The 14,889-nt window shown below is 48.3% G+C and overlaps 1 protein-coding gene across 4 annotated transcripts in view; it reads right to left on the bottom strand.

The window, feature by feature from the left end:
* RD3 (RD3 regulator of GUCY2D) overlaps nucleotides 1-3,971 on the bottom strand; it is a 29,706-nt gene extending 25,735 nt beyond the window's left edge. For all 4 annotated transcript variants that reach the window (XM_079107619.1, XM_079107620.1, XM_079107621.1 and 1 more), the window contains exon 1: nucleotides 3,685-3,971. The gene's annotated coding sequence lies outside the window, so the exon portion shown is untranslated. The remainder of the gene's footprint in view (nucleotides 1-3,684) is intronic.
* Nucleotides 3,972-14,889: the final 10,918 nt, after the last annotated feature.

Genomic DNA, 14,889 nt, shown 5'->3' with positions numbered 1-14,889 from the left:
TTGAGCACCTGTGATATACCAGATGTCCTGTTGTATACATTACATAAGACAGTCATCCACCCATGATCACAGAGCTCCAAGGTGGCAAAACCAGGACTCTGAATCCCAAACCAGTGTCTTTCTACAGCACCATGCTTCTCCCTAGGCAGGGATGGGAAATGAGTTTTGGGAGAGGCAGCACTGTGTAACCACTGAGAGACCTAACCATGTTATGTTACCTAATCAAAGCCAACCCTACTGCTTGGTAGCTACTTGGTTTTAGGCAAATGACTTAATCTCTTGTTTACTTATCAGTATCCTTGTAGCACCTCCCTCTTAGGAATAGATAAGTATTCAACAAAATCATGCACATAAAACACTTAACCCAGGGGCTAGAACAGAAAAGCTATTCCTGTGGTGTAAGCTGCTGTGTCAAACATGGCTCTCCCTGAGTGGCTGAAAGAAAATTCTAGATAAAACAGAAATAGAGAAGCAATGGAGGGAAGAGAAGATGTAGGATAGATCTCCTGAACAAGCTACCTTCCAACTCTCTTTAGAGCTTGTCACTCAAAATAAAATCAGCAACAGATACAACACACCCCTGCAACATACTTCTTCACCTTCTGCAAACACATTTTCATACACTGTCTCAATTTAACCTTGTTACAATCCTGTCTAGTGGGACTATCATTCTCATTTTGCAGGAAACTGTAGCTCTGAGATTCTAGGTCCGGCCCAAGTTATGTGTAGGGTGGGAATTTCAGGTGGGTGACAGACTAGGTTCCTCTGACTATCTGAAGAGGGGACGATCTCGGGGGCATCAGGATTTGCAGAATGATTTAGACCAGTGGTTCTTAAATTTGAGCATGCTTCAGAATGCGTGGTCAGCTTGTGGAAACCACAGATCACTGGGCTCCACCCCTAGTTCCTGATTCAGTAAACCTAGGGCTGGAAATTGTTCTTCCTCAGTGTCCTTGTGAGCAGCAGTGACATCTTGTGGTGAGTAAGGGAAGAAATCTTGGAGTCCATGCAAACCTCAATTTCCAACCAGTCTAGGGTGATTCTAGGGGAGTCAGATCTCCTGATCCCTGAGAGCCTGCCCAGCCATGGGTGCAGGCAGGAAGAAACTCATAGTTCCAGCCCAAGCCCTAGAGGCATGAAAGCAAATCTTGTGTTACAGAACTTTCAGCTTCATTTCAGATTTTTAAAAAATTTTTTAAACTAATTTTTTTTTTTTTGGCAGTACCTTGGAGATTGAACCCAAGACCTTGTACAAGCTAAGCAAGTGTTCTACCAGTGAGCTACATCCCCAGCTATTATTATTATTATTATTATTATTATTATTATTATTATCATCATCATCATCATCATCATCATCAAGGTCTCACTGACCTCGAACTCATGATCCTCCAGTCTTTGCCTCCAAAGTAACTAAGATTACAACCATGTACCACCACTATGCCTGGCTCTTTTTGGAATATTTTTATTTTCACTTTTTGAAATAAATTCCTTCCATGGTTAAGGAACCCCTCAAAGTGGGTCAATGCCAAGAAACTGCAGGTGGTATGGCATGTACTCAGTAATTGCCTGTAGCCCAAAGGGGCACAGTACAACAAGGGCTAGTAGCACTGATGGCTGGACATGGATCCTTGGCAGGGTTTTCTGAGTGATTAAGGTTGCAGTCATGATTTGTGAGTGTGTAAAGGGAGCCCCGAACCCGATAGGTAGAGCAGGGGCATCTCTTATTTCCTCTACTCAAGCAGTGGGGAATTGACAGATAGGGTCCTGCAAAAGTGTCTCTGGAGTTCCGAAGCTTCCCACGACCTGTGTTTGGAGCTTGGGTTTGAACTCTGGTTCTGCCTGGTTTAGGACCTAGGGCGCCTCACCTCAGCTCTGTGAGCTGTCCATCTGTAAAATGGGCAAGGGGACAACAGTGATTCAAGTGAATGTGTCCCGTGGTGCCTGGCATATGATAGAGATGGCTAAGCACGGGCACCTGGGCAGGGGAGGAGGGTACCAAGGACAGAAAAGTTCATGGCTCAAGTTCCTCCCTGCCACTAACTGCCCCAGCCCTGGTCCCACCTCAAGACCTGGCTTGAGTCTTGACCCTGACTGGGCCTGTTTCCTGCCAGTACAATAGGAGACCCCGGGAGCCTGCCTCCCTCCGAAGTGCCAAGTTCTGGCACCCTATGGCCATTTCACGCTGGGAGATGTTAATCATTAACTGCCAGGTTAACGGACTGCGGAGGGAAGTGTCCTGGAAAGGCCCTCCGGGTGCTCTGCCACCTTGCTGAGTCACTGCTGCCGGCCCAGCTCCCTGCCCTAGGGACTCCCATGCCAGCGGGGGTCGCAGGGTTCACACCCTGAGTGATCTGTGCCCTCCCACGGTGCTCCTTGGCGCTCCCAGGAAAACAAGGGGATGCCCTCTGAGCCATGGAAGCATCCAGGCTGGCCTGGCTACGGTGGTGTCAGAGTGTCTTTCCAAAGTCATAAACCATCCCTGCTAAAACAACGAGGCCGCTTAGGCACACACATGCACCCCACATGCCCTGTTTCAAAAGGTGGCCTGTGAGGTAATTCAGGGAGCCAAGGTCTGAGGCTGGAAGGTCAATCTCTTGCTCAGACCTGTCTGGGAAAGATTAGATAAATGAATTGACAATGAGACCCATGTAACAATACAATAACCCTCCTCCACATTCAGGACCTCAGGCCATCGCAACCACAGGAAGATCCAGTCCTGGGGTTAAGGCCCTCACAGAACCATGTACCCACGTGGACTGTCTCCCCAGCCAACTGGGTGCAAACCTGCCCACTTGATTCTTGGGCCCTCCCCCAGTCTGAGCCCTCTGAACCCCATGAAGTAGCTAAGAGGCTGCAGGTGGTTGAAAAAAACAGGCCGGGGGCTTTAGTGTAGGAACCGGCATGGTGGGTGTGGAAGAAACCAGGTCTGTCCCCAGGTGGTCATTGGATACCTAGGTGATTGCATGCAACTTTTCTGTCTCTGATCCCCAGCTGTAAATGCTATTAATAGTAACTATCTGGGGTACCTTTGCTATAGTGTTCAAATCAGGAAACACATTTATTTATTATTCCACTCCTTTGTTCAATGTGTATTAAGAACTTGCCAGGAACGTGACAATACGCCTTCTTCATGGCTGCAGAAAGATTAAGTAGGAGCCCGCCTCCCTGTGGCACAACCTGTTGTGCACACGGGCTTAGCACCAGCCTTTCTTAAACTGGAGCCAGAGGCCTGCTGCAGAGGAGCAGGAGGAGGGAGGCCAGCTGCAGGGCAGGGGCGGGCTGTGCTGCAAGGTAGAGGAAGTAGGAAGAAGGATGAGGGGGAGGACGTGGCTGCTTCACCCACACGGCCTCATCAGTCCCTGTGATCTCACTGCTGAGCCCAGTTTCTTCCACAAGCTCCTGGGGAATTTTTGAGCCGAGCATGATTCACTAGTTCCACATCTGCCCCACATCTGCTCAGGCAGTTCAAGGACTTCTTAGCAGTCTTCTGGGGTTCTTGCCTCCATCTTACTTTTTACCTTACCTGCCTTTTCCCAGCCACAGAGTGAAGATTTGGAAATGGAGGGACCTAAAGAAATTGCCTCTAAGGCCCACTCAGAACCAGCCACGCTCATTTCAGACCCAGGCTTCTGGAGCCTTTTCCCCTGACAGAGATGCAACCAAGAGACCTGGTACCAGCCTTACCTGATGTGGTTTCCAGGCAGATGAGGGGCAAGGCAGGTAAGAAGTGGCCCCTCTCACTCCTGGATCCGGTAGGTAGTGAACCAGGCTAGGTTGTCAACACCAGCTGGGACCACAGAAGGCAGACGTCAAAGATTGGTAGAGGAAAGTGGGACAGTGTGGGGTAATCCTAAATTCTGGTACAGAGGTGCTTACCATGCATCCATCTGACACAGCCCAACATGGAAGCCCCCAAATACTGACTCACTCTTGCCATATCACAGGTCTCCCAGTAGGCTGGGTACTTCCCAAGGCCAGGGCCATGCCTCCTCTTCATCTTACACCTCCTGTAAGAGGTTCCATCTCTCAGGAGAGGAACACTGAGGTCATCAGTGTTCACAAGGCTCCTGCTGACCTGTGGGCCAGCCTGCTGGGAGGCACAGGTGCCCCGTGTGCATAAAAGACTCACTTATCCAGGCTGAGCCCTAGCTCAACCTGTTATCAAGCTCAGCCCCCGGGCATACTGTGTTTGGAGAAGCTCAAGGGCAGAAAGGGAGAGTGTTATATGAATTAAGAGCAGAGCAGGAAGAAGCCAGATAATGTAGGGCCTTGGGAGTCACATCAATAAGTTATGTCTTTATCCTACAAAGGGAAACATCAAAGCTTCCCCAGGCAGGTATGAGTGTGACACGACTAGATTGGTGTCCTGAAAGCTCACATGACTGCATTGTGAGGAATGGATTGGATGGGTCCAAAATGGACTCAAAGTATGGCATGTAGGTGGCTGCTGCAGTAGTCATGATGTGAAAGGTCAGGGTAGCTCAGCACAGGGTGATGGTGCAGAAGTAGAGAAAAGAGGAGGGACTAGAGATGTATTTAGGAGATCAAATCAGCAGAACTAGGAGATCAGTTGACCCAGGAAGGAAGGAGGGAGGGAGGGAGCCAGCAAAGGGAGACTCTTACTTTACTCCTGGTTTGCTCCAAAGGGTAGGTGGTACTGTTAGTCATGGAACCAGGAAATCCAGTAAGAGAATGAACCAGGCTAAAGAGAAGATCGAGGGCTCTGTCTTAGGCATATTGAGTTGGAGGAACCTTTGAGACATCCCAAAAGAGATGTCAGATAGGCAGGTGGATATCTCAGTGAGGAGCTCAGAGATAATTGGTGTGAGTCATTTGCAAATTGTGTGCACTTACCAGCAGATCACCCATCTGATGTGGGTTCCTTTGATCCCAGCTCCCTGATTAATTGTCCAGATCACTCCTTATACTAGGACTCCACTTCCTCACTTGTCTTATGGATCAAAGTTCTGTCCAGCTCTAACATTCTCTGAATCTGTGAGCACTTGAGGATAATGTATTGCCCAAGCATCTCTGAATTCCCCTCAGAAGTTCCCCAATTTCAGGAGTGTTGCTGTCTCTGGAACATTGGCCTTTGGGATGTTCTTATCTTGACCCTGCTTGTTCCTTCCCCCATCAGATCATAGACCATCCATCCTGAGGATCCCAGAGTCCTCTTCTTGGGTTTGAATGAAAGAGTGAACTGCCCGCCCTGCTGTGGCTCATACTGAGAGTCTAAGGCAGGAACTAAGGGACCAGGCAGTTTCCTGCCACAGGCTTTCCTGAGCACTTTCCCCAAGATTGTCCATTTGCAAAATGACTCCCCTCCCACCTAGCCTCTACTCTTCCTGAACTTTCTCTTCTCTGTACCCTTCCCAAAACTGTGCTGCTGGGCATTCATGCAGTGTTTGCTTATTTCACAAATGACCTCGTTTCTGATGGTGTCCCAGGTTCCACTGACCTTTCCTGGTCAGAGTAGCACCTAGAATAGTCTGTTCCTGGAACTCTCTAACTGATACCCAGCCCCTCTCATGGGTCTTGTCCAAGAGTCCAGGGCTTATAACTAATGACCTACAGAGAATTAATATGATCAAAATCCAGACCCAGCCCTTGAGAAGGCTTCCCACCATATTTTGAAGTGTGACCTGGGCTGTGACTGTGGTGAACGCCACCTTCTTTGCCATACTAAAGCCTCTTTCTTGATCGCTCACTTAGTTTTTGAGTAGTCCCAAAGATCATAAATGTTAGTGGAGGTCATGCGCAGAGGGCTTATTATGTACAGGTCTTGGTAGAAAGCACTTCCCATCCTCCATCTCACGGAACCTCCAGATCGTCCTGTGAAGTAGGTTCTGTGTCTCTCACTTCACTTTCAAGAGTCTGAAAGAGATTTTGTCACTTGCTGACAAAACAACTGGAAGTCAAACAACTGGAAGTCAAACCCAGGTTTGTCTGGTTTGAAAATGCCAGGTTCTTAATCACTCAATGTTGCCACCTTTTCTGGGACAGCTGAGCCTGTTCTGAGAGGCTGGCTATCGTCACAGAATACCTAGCACAGGAACCTGTTAGGCCTTATTGCCAAACACCTAGAATGGTTCCAACATATATGTGTTGAATTGATTTGAAGGAAAGTGACATTTTGGAAGCCCTCTTTCCCACCCACCAGCACCAGGCACGAACTGATAGTTGAAGAACTATTGTATGCAGTGTGCCAAAAACACTATTAGCATATAGCCAGCAAATCTCCAGGGGGAGTGCTTAGGGTACCCTCCGGGTTAAGGGCCTGAAGCAGCAATTTGTTAAGCAGTTTGTTCAGCCATTGGTAAATGGATAGTTCCTTGCCCTTCTCAAGTTATGTTTGAATATCTTCCTTTTATACCAAGGAGTCTAGTTCTTGGGCACCACTTTTATATGCTAGTGACCTGTAATAAAAGCAAAGGTTTTTTAGTAAACAATGAAGCAATTGCTTTAGAGAAGAAAAGAACAAATTGAAGCAAAGTTCATTATTTTCTGATTTTACTTTTCCATTGAGAATCTAGGTGTTGGCAGGACTATATTCCGAGGCTCCCAACCCTTCAGGTCAAAGACGACTGTGCATCACACAGGAATCCCATTCTTCTGTCCCCTGAAGTCTTCTCTGCCATGTCTACTGCGTCAGACTTTCTCTAGCCTCTGGGTCTTGGTCCTCACAGGTCTCTCAACTTGAATTGCCTTTCTCTTCCTCTTTGCCTGGGTCTATTTTATTCATTCTTCAAATCCAAGGAGTCTTCTTGAGTTCCGCTTCTGTCCCCCTGTGGACTCCCCCCACTCCCCATCAGGGACCAGTGCCTCTCTTCTCTATTTCCTACATCACCAGTAACAACAGAGGAATATTTTCTTGTCTTTATCCCACATTGTATCCACCCCAGGCCCTCCATTTGTCTCCATTTGTCCCCATCTCCAAGCATAAGCCTGGTCCATGACAGGTACCCTTAAATAGCATCATGGTTGATTGCTTTTCTACTTTATCAAATAGTTGAAGAAGCATTTATTGAGTGTCTACTATGTGCCAGGAATGGAATGTATATCATTACTAAACCATGCACAACCTTACAGCATAGGCCTGCTCATTCCTACTTTAAAGATAAGGGTCCTAGAGATGGGCATTATGGCAACTAGTAATCCTAGTTACTCAGGAGTCTGAGTCTGGAGGATTGCAAGGTTGAGGCCAGCCTCAGCAACTTGGCAAGACCCTGTCTCAAAATACAAAGGTCTGGTGAAAGAGCTCAGTGGTACAGCACTCCTGGGTTCAATTTCTACTACTGTAAAAAAATAATAATAATAAAATATATTTTAAAATTAAGTTAAAAATAAGGATGCTGAAGCTCAGAGAAGTTTGGTAACTTGTTAAAGAACACACATTTATTTTATTTTATTTTTTGGTGCTGGGAATTTTACCCAGGGGCATTTTACCACTGAGCTACATGCCCCACCCTTTTTATTTTTTATTTTGAGACAGGGTCTCGCTAAGTTGCTTAGGATCTCCATAAGTTGGTGAGGCTACCTCAAACTTGCAATCCTCATGCCTCAGCCTCCCAAGTTGCTGGGATTACAGGGATGTGAAAGGAAGCATATTTAGAAAAAAGTTGAACCTAGATGTAAGCACGAGATTTTAGAACTTCAAGCCTTGTCTCCCTTTCTTCCTATCTCAGGGCTTCAAGTCATCCAAATCTCTGTCATCTCCAGATTTCAAAACTCAAAAGAAAATTTATTAAGTATTTGACCTTAAATACTACTTAGTGTCAGTTTTGTCAAATGTAAAATTAGGGATAGACTGTATGAATTCCAGGGTCTCTGAACTCCAATGTGATGTAATTTTACAAATTAGGACAAGAAAGACCTTCACCTAAGGGAAAATATCCCTGGAGAATAAATCTGCTACAGAAGACCCCCAACTAAAGATGATTGGATTTAGGGGTTTTTGTTTGTTTACTTCATAATGATGCAAAAGCAATATGCCTTCTGTAGAAATAATTCCTTTGAAATGAGAACATTGCTCCCTTCCTGGGCTAGTGATAAGGATTTGACACTTTCTAGTAGGGCTGGACAGAGGTAGGGAGGCGCAGGGCCTGTCAGCCCTGGGATCACCAGGGTGAGCCTGCTCTTTGGTGCCCTGTGTAGGTGGGAGGCTGGGTCGGCTGGATGTATTAAATACATTTTTGACTTGCGAAATTTTCAACGCACGATGGATTTATGTGGATGTAGCCCCACTATACGTCAAGGAGCATCTGGAGAATCTGCTGGTGTTTTCTGCTCTGCAGCCGTGCACAGTGTGTGGGCTCAGCCTGAGTGAGTGTGCATAGATGCAGTGGGTGTCCCTGGGCTGTCACCAGCCTGTGCGTGCAGAGAGTGGTGGTGAATGCCAAGTCTATGGATGTTCCAGGCCATTGGTTGTTCATTTCTCGGCTCTGGAAATGATCTCTAGCCTCTCCTGGACTGGCCTCTCCTCAGGCGAGATGAACTCAGGTCATCCTCCAAGAGTTCCACCAACAACCTGTGGGCTCTTCCTAGCAGGCTTGGCCTGCCCATTCCTGCTTTCTGGAGCCTGGGAGGTGCCAAGTTCTTCCTCAGTCCTCCCCGGTTTGTCTCTTGGCAGAAGACCGTTCTCCTCGAGGCCTTAGCCCCAGCTCACTGCTCCCTCCTGCCACCCTCTCCCTGCCTCACTGAGCCCTGTCTGCCCCTCAGGTGGAGAAGCCACGTCTCCAGGAGAATGAGAAGTCCTGCTCCACAGCACCAGGGAACGAGCCTGGTCAGCAACAGCAATAGAGGAGGCGGAGATCTCCGAGGGAAATTCCTAGGAAAGGCTAACAGGGACATAGGGCCAGAACTGTATGTGTATCATCATCACCATCATCACCATCATCATCATGAAGCACACAGATGGAGAGAGAGTGAGAGAGGGCCAACAAAACCGTCAGAGAGAAAAGGTACAGAGAGGTAGGGCTGCCACAGAAGAGGATGGGTGTGGCCTTGAGTCCAGCCCTGGGCCACTCTGAGAGGAGTCACCCTTGACCAGAAACCAGCCGCTGGAGTTCAGGCACCCTAGGCCCTCCCAAGAGCCTTGAGACAAAGGACCCCTATTTTTTCTTGATCATGAACCCAGCCCGCCACTATGAGTATTAAAGGGAGAGACCCAGGCCCCAGAGACTGCTAGGTGAAGACTCACATGGGCTAGGACTGGGTGGGAGAAAGGCAGGGGCGGGGTGGGGTTGCAGGGCCATTGGAAAAGAGAGGCATTTGATGTCAAAATCCCGCTGTGCAGCAGGAAGCAAAGCTTTACAGGGCTTCAGGAGGCACCTCACTGGCTTCCTTCCTTCCCCATCCTGGCCCAGAGAGAAGCCTGGAGCCAGGAAGTGCCTCGTCTGTCCCCAGGCACCCTGCACCCTCCACCCCAACCTCCCTGCACCCTCCCCTACTCCTGGCCTCACTACCAAGGGGTCTTTCTCTGCTCAGACTCAGGGACACAGAGGGTCCCCACCCTTGGAGGCCTCACCCAGAGAGAGCTGGGGGAGGGAACGCCCAGGATGCTTCTGCCCCACCTTTACTTGTCTGGCCCTGTACATCCGAGGGGAGCGTGGGTGGGGAGAGAATCTGCAGAATCTCCCTGGCTGTGCTCTAGACAGTACATGGAAAATATGTAAATGCTGTGCAAAAATAGCATGCAAATTAGCACGTCTTCCTCCTGGGCATCTTCTGTCCAGCCCTTCCCTCCAGAGGGTCGGGATCCTTCAGGCACATACCCTACAAAACATGCAGGGAGGCTTTCTTACACTCCCCACCTAACAGCCTTGGGCCAGCTCCTCCCTCCCCTCCCCGACCTCAGCCCAGGTCTTGCTCCTCACCTCCCCGCTCAGGGCCCCCTTTCTGCCATGTGTGTTGGTGGCGTCTGCCTCCCTGGCTGCAGCACCTTCAGCAGGGCTCTCTTCTCCCATTCAGATCTTAGATTAGGTGGGAGGAAGTGGGAGCTTGCCCCGGAATCCCACTCAACCCTAGATCCTCGGGTGCCTTGACAGAATATCCCAAAACTCTCCAGTCGAAGACTTTTCTGCACCCCTTTATTATGATTCTTTCTAGCATTACAATTTTCATCATGAGGGAAAGAGTCCCTGGATCCCAGAGGGGGAGATTCAAAATAAAGAAGCAAAGTCCACACCAGCTTGGAGCTGAGCTAAGCAGGTTAACTCAGCATTCCAAGAATGGAATGAAGAGCAGTTGCCCAAAGCTACCTGGTGTAGTTTGGCCAAGATCAGTTCAGGAACCGCCCCAGGTCCCTGCTCCCAGGTGCTGTATCTCAGGCTGCCCCAAATGGACAGAAATGAGATTCTGTGCTCCTGTCCTCAAAGTGCCAGACTGGTTGGTTGCATCTGCCCCACATGGTGTATGATGGACCCTGGTAACACCAACTCAGCCTGGCCCTGCCTTCTCTCCAGCCCTGCCCTGAACTGGAAGGAAACCCCCACACCCACTGCCTTCCCAAGTTTGGCCCACACTCAGATGGGCCTGGCCACAGCTCCTGGTATAGAGAGGAAGGCCAGTGATCCATTTGCCTGGCTCTGCCTGGGACAGGAAATGCTTCAGCCACTTTCAAAGGCACAGACACCAGGGGAAGGAAACAATGTGGGGTGGGTCTCCAGGGCAGGCCAAGGCCTTCCAGAGGAAAAAGTGAAAAGGCCGGGCCCTGTGCCCTAGAGAGAGGGCCACAGACCCTATGGCCTGGCTGTAGAGTCCAGAGGGAGCAATGAGCAAGCCTGGACTGCCACTAAGTCCAGACCCATGGACATCTGGCCTAGTGGCCATTCCACATTAGCCAGGCTTTCTTCATGGGCCCACCTCCAGGGATGGGAGACCAGTGGCCACCACCCAGAACCCACTCCTCTGCTACCAAGTGAGACTCCATCCTGACCCCCAGGGCTGAGAACACTCTTCCTTTCAAAGGCTTTGAAGAGCAGTGACTCTTGCTCACAGTGGTATCCACTGTCAATTGAGGTCTAACCACTCTCCTTCTGACTGCAGCCTAAGTTGATTTTTTCAATTTGCTCTCGGTAAAGAGAATCGTGGGTCCCAAAGTGATTGTGGTAAGTCAGGCACCAGGTCTCCCCTGCCACACACTGGCAGCCTCCTGCCCAATGTGGCCAACTTCCTCTCCCCCTCCCAGAGACTGCGAGTGATGCCTGGGCACTCACCCTGTGCCTTCTTCTGATGTGGGTAGATGCATTACCTGTTGAATCAGCACAGTGTCCTTAGTAATATTCACATTTTATAAAGAAGCTGCTGCTTAGTATCTTGCTCACGTCCTCACGGTTAGTAGAGGACAGAGCCAGGACTGAAATCCCAGATTGACAGACTCCAAAGCTGAACCCTTAGTGACTGTGCTGTGGCCCTGTTACTTCATGTCCCCCAGAGCTCCAAGTCGTGGGGTCAGAGCTGAGTCCACTCCAGTGTGGTACGGACCACATTGACATTTTTTTTTTTTTTTACTAGAGTCACATTATGGATTTATCCATGGTGACAATAGGGCAAAGGCCCCTGAAAGACACTTCTTGAAGTATTTGAGGCTAGCCTTGTTCCATCCATTCTCCTCCATGATCCCTCCCGGTGTGGTTACTGCCTCCTCTCCCAGAGGTCCTTAAAGATTTTGAGTCTTTCAACCTCTTCGATGGAGCAAGGGACATGCTGCACCATCTCTTCCTGCCTGTCTCCTCTCCCTGGAGCAGAGTGTTTGTCCCATCTCAAATCAGCTATGAATTCTCAGAGATAGGAGGAAACAGAAAGCCGAGTAGAGAACTGGGGAAAAGGGAACAAGACCAGATTCTTCCGTGGGAGGTGAGTTTCCAGCCATAAATTCATTCCAGAATAAATAGCACCACCCACATTTTACTCGTGGGCAGATTGGATATAGTGTGACACTAGTGCAGTCCACTGGGACATCATGGATCAACTTCCTGAGCATCTGGACTGTCTCATGGGCAGTCTTGGAGAAGCTCTGCCCCACAGCCCCCTGGCCAGCCCTTGGCCAACAGGACCCCCTGGCCCTACTTGGAACCTCCCATACCTGAGGTCTGGTGCGAGCTTCGCGAGGGCAGAGAGAGCCAGGCTCGGACACCCGATGTCTCCATAGGTCTTGTGGGAATGGCCAGGAAGGCTGGAGGAGGTAAGGCATCCTATTCCTGACCTTTAAAATCCTTCACATATTCAGATATTGCCAGTAGAAGACTAAACTGGTACCACCTAGAAGATTTTTTGGCTGTCTACTAAAGCTAAATATAAGCCTACCCAGCAAGGCCACTTCTGATATGTAATCAACAGAAATTAGTGCTTTTGCTCACCCAGAGATGCATGCAGGAGAGTTCACGGCAGTTTCATTCATCCTAGCTCCAAAATGAAACTGAAAACAACCCAAATGCCCATCATTAGGAGAATGAATAAATGAATTGATTATATATATTTTTATACAGCGATGAAAAAAGAAGGAAACACTCAGCAACACTCAGCAACAATCATGAGCCTCATGGGCACGGGCACGCTGCTGAGCCAGAGAAGCCAGACACAAAGAGCACTTACTATAGAATTCCATCTCTACAAAGGTCAAGAACATGCAGAATGAAATGTAGCAGCTACCTCTGCCCGGGGGAGGCAGATGTCCTGGGAGCTCACGTGAGAAAGCCCAGCACATCACAATCTTCTGTGTTTGTGGGGGTTGAGGTTTCGTGTGTGTGTGTGTGTGTGTGTGTGTGTGGTGTGTTACATATATAAAAATCCCTCTGGTTGCACACTTAAGAGTTGTAAGCTTTATTATATTACATTCACCTACCCACAAAAAAGAAGGTAAAACCTTTTGTTTAGTTTGTTTTTTTTTTTTGTTGTTGTTGTTCCTGATCCATTTTGCTGCTGAAAAAGGAGGTAGCTAGCTCAAATCTATCTTCTTATAGGTAAAAGCTGTTCCCTTACACTATGGTTTAGGTAGAGAATAATTATTCCTCAATGTTTTGGCTAATTCCAAGACTGATCTCCTGTGTGTGTGTGTGTGTGCACTCACATGTTGTATATGTTCAATTAGTTGATGAACTGCCAGAGGTCAGGATTGTATGTAAGAAATTCCTCCTCCATATCGCACCACCTGCAGAGTATTTATTTCAACAAAATTTACTGTGTAGCCACAGCACACCAAGCGCTGTTCTGAGGACACGGGGTATAGCAATAAGACGCAAAAATCTCTGCTGCCATTGCGAAGTTCGTGTTCTAGAGATGTCAATCAAGGATGGAGGTTACAGGGTGGTGGAAGATCTTCTTTCTGACTTGCTCTGGTATGTTGGGCAATCATTCTCCTGGCTTCACATTTTCAGGGGATGATCTCCTAGCTGCTCCTTGGTGGGACTGGGAAGAAGAGTGGGATACACACAGACAGTTCTTTTACAACAGCTGCATTGCCAGTCAACGCTCGAAACCCACTTGGTTTCAAACCATGTGTCCCCAGAGCTGGCAGGGAAAATCCCAAAGGTGTCAGGACACCTGGAAAGCAAGTGTGATAGAAGGTCAATGAGCTACAGAACAGATAAATTTTGATCCCTGCTCCTACCACACTTGTCCATATCACTGTGGGCGGGTCCCTTAATCTTTGGCGCTCCCTTCTTTCTCATCTGTAAAATGAAATGGCCATAACTATTTCAAATAACTAGTGAATGGATTGAATGAAGAGGATCAGAGTTTACTGGGCATTCAGTGTTGTGAAGTAAATAGTAGCTATTAGGATTAATTGGAGAGACAGAAGTAAACACATCCAAATTGAGTCACACACCGCCTCCCACTCCAACCTAAAGTATGCTCGCCCACTTCCTCAGCCTCACACGCAGCTCCTCAAACGCCTACGGCCTCTGCCAGATCAGGACGAGTTCCACCTTCAAAACCTGGGAAGCACCTTCCTCAGCAAGTCTTCCTGGAAGAACTGGTCCATTCCTGGCAAAGTCCCTCCACATCCCTGTTGCTGGCAGAATGCTCCTCCCAAGGCTGAGCCCCAGCAGCCAATGGCAGGGGCTGTCTCCCAACGCGCCAAGGACCCAGACAACAGTCACTCTGGAGCCCTTCAAAGGTGACCTGCAGAAGCCACTCTCCTTTCCAAGGTCTTTGCATGTGAGTGTCATGCTTGTCATTCAGCCCCTCCTCCCAGCAAGCGGTCAAACGGAGGAGTCTGAGACTTCCTCCAGGACTCAGTGTGAACATCACTTCTTCCAGGAGGCCTTTCTTGACTCCCAAACAGAAGCAGATGCCTTATTTTACCTTTGCAGGCAATCCAACCACTCTCCTTTAGAGCACAGTCAGCTAACAGTAATCAGGGAACAGAAGGCTCTTCAATGCTGGTCTCCCATGAAACGGAAAGTTCAGCGAGGACAGAGACAGGCACGTGGTTTTCCCTCATATCATATCAGTGCTTCAGCTTGTATGGTGGAAATGCCATACTACTTGTTCAATGAGTGAATGAAGGATACAACCTCTCCCCTCCACGCCCAGTGCTCAGCATAAATCTCTCCACAGAACACCCTTAAAATCAACATGAAGGTCAGATATGAAGATCTTCTGGGCTGTGGGTATAGCTCAGTGGCAGAGCAATTGCCTAGATAGGTTCCATCCCCAGTATTGGGGAAAAAAAAAAGTGCCTTAAAGACGTTTTGCTTCCAACTATGATAAAGTTCTTCTTCTTCTTATTATTATTATTATTTTTTGGAAACTAGGTATCTATTTTATTTTATTATTTTTTTAAATTTACTTTTATTGTAAAAAAATGGGATACATGTTGTTTCTGTTTGTACGTGGAGTAACAGCATACCATTTGCGTAATCATACATTTACATAGGGTAATGG

Source organism: Sciurus vulgaris (genome assembly GCF_902686455.1).
Source record: "Sciurus vulgaris genome assembly, chromosome: 12".
Lineage (NCBI taxonomy): Eukaryota > Metazoa > Chordata > Mammalia > Rodentia > Sciuridae > Sciurus > Sciurus vulgaris.
The sequence above is the reverse complement of the archived record's forward strand: the minus strand, read 5'-3'. Positions and strand labels throughout refer to the sequence as shown.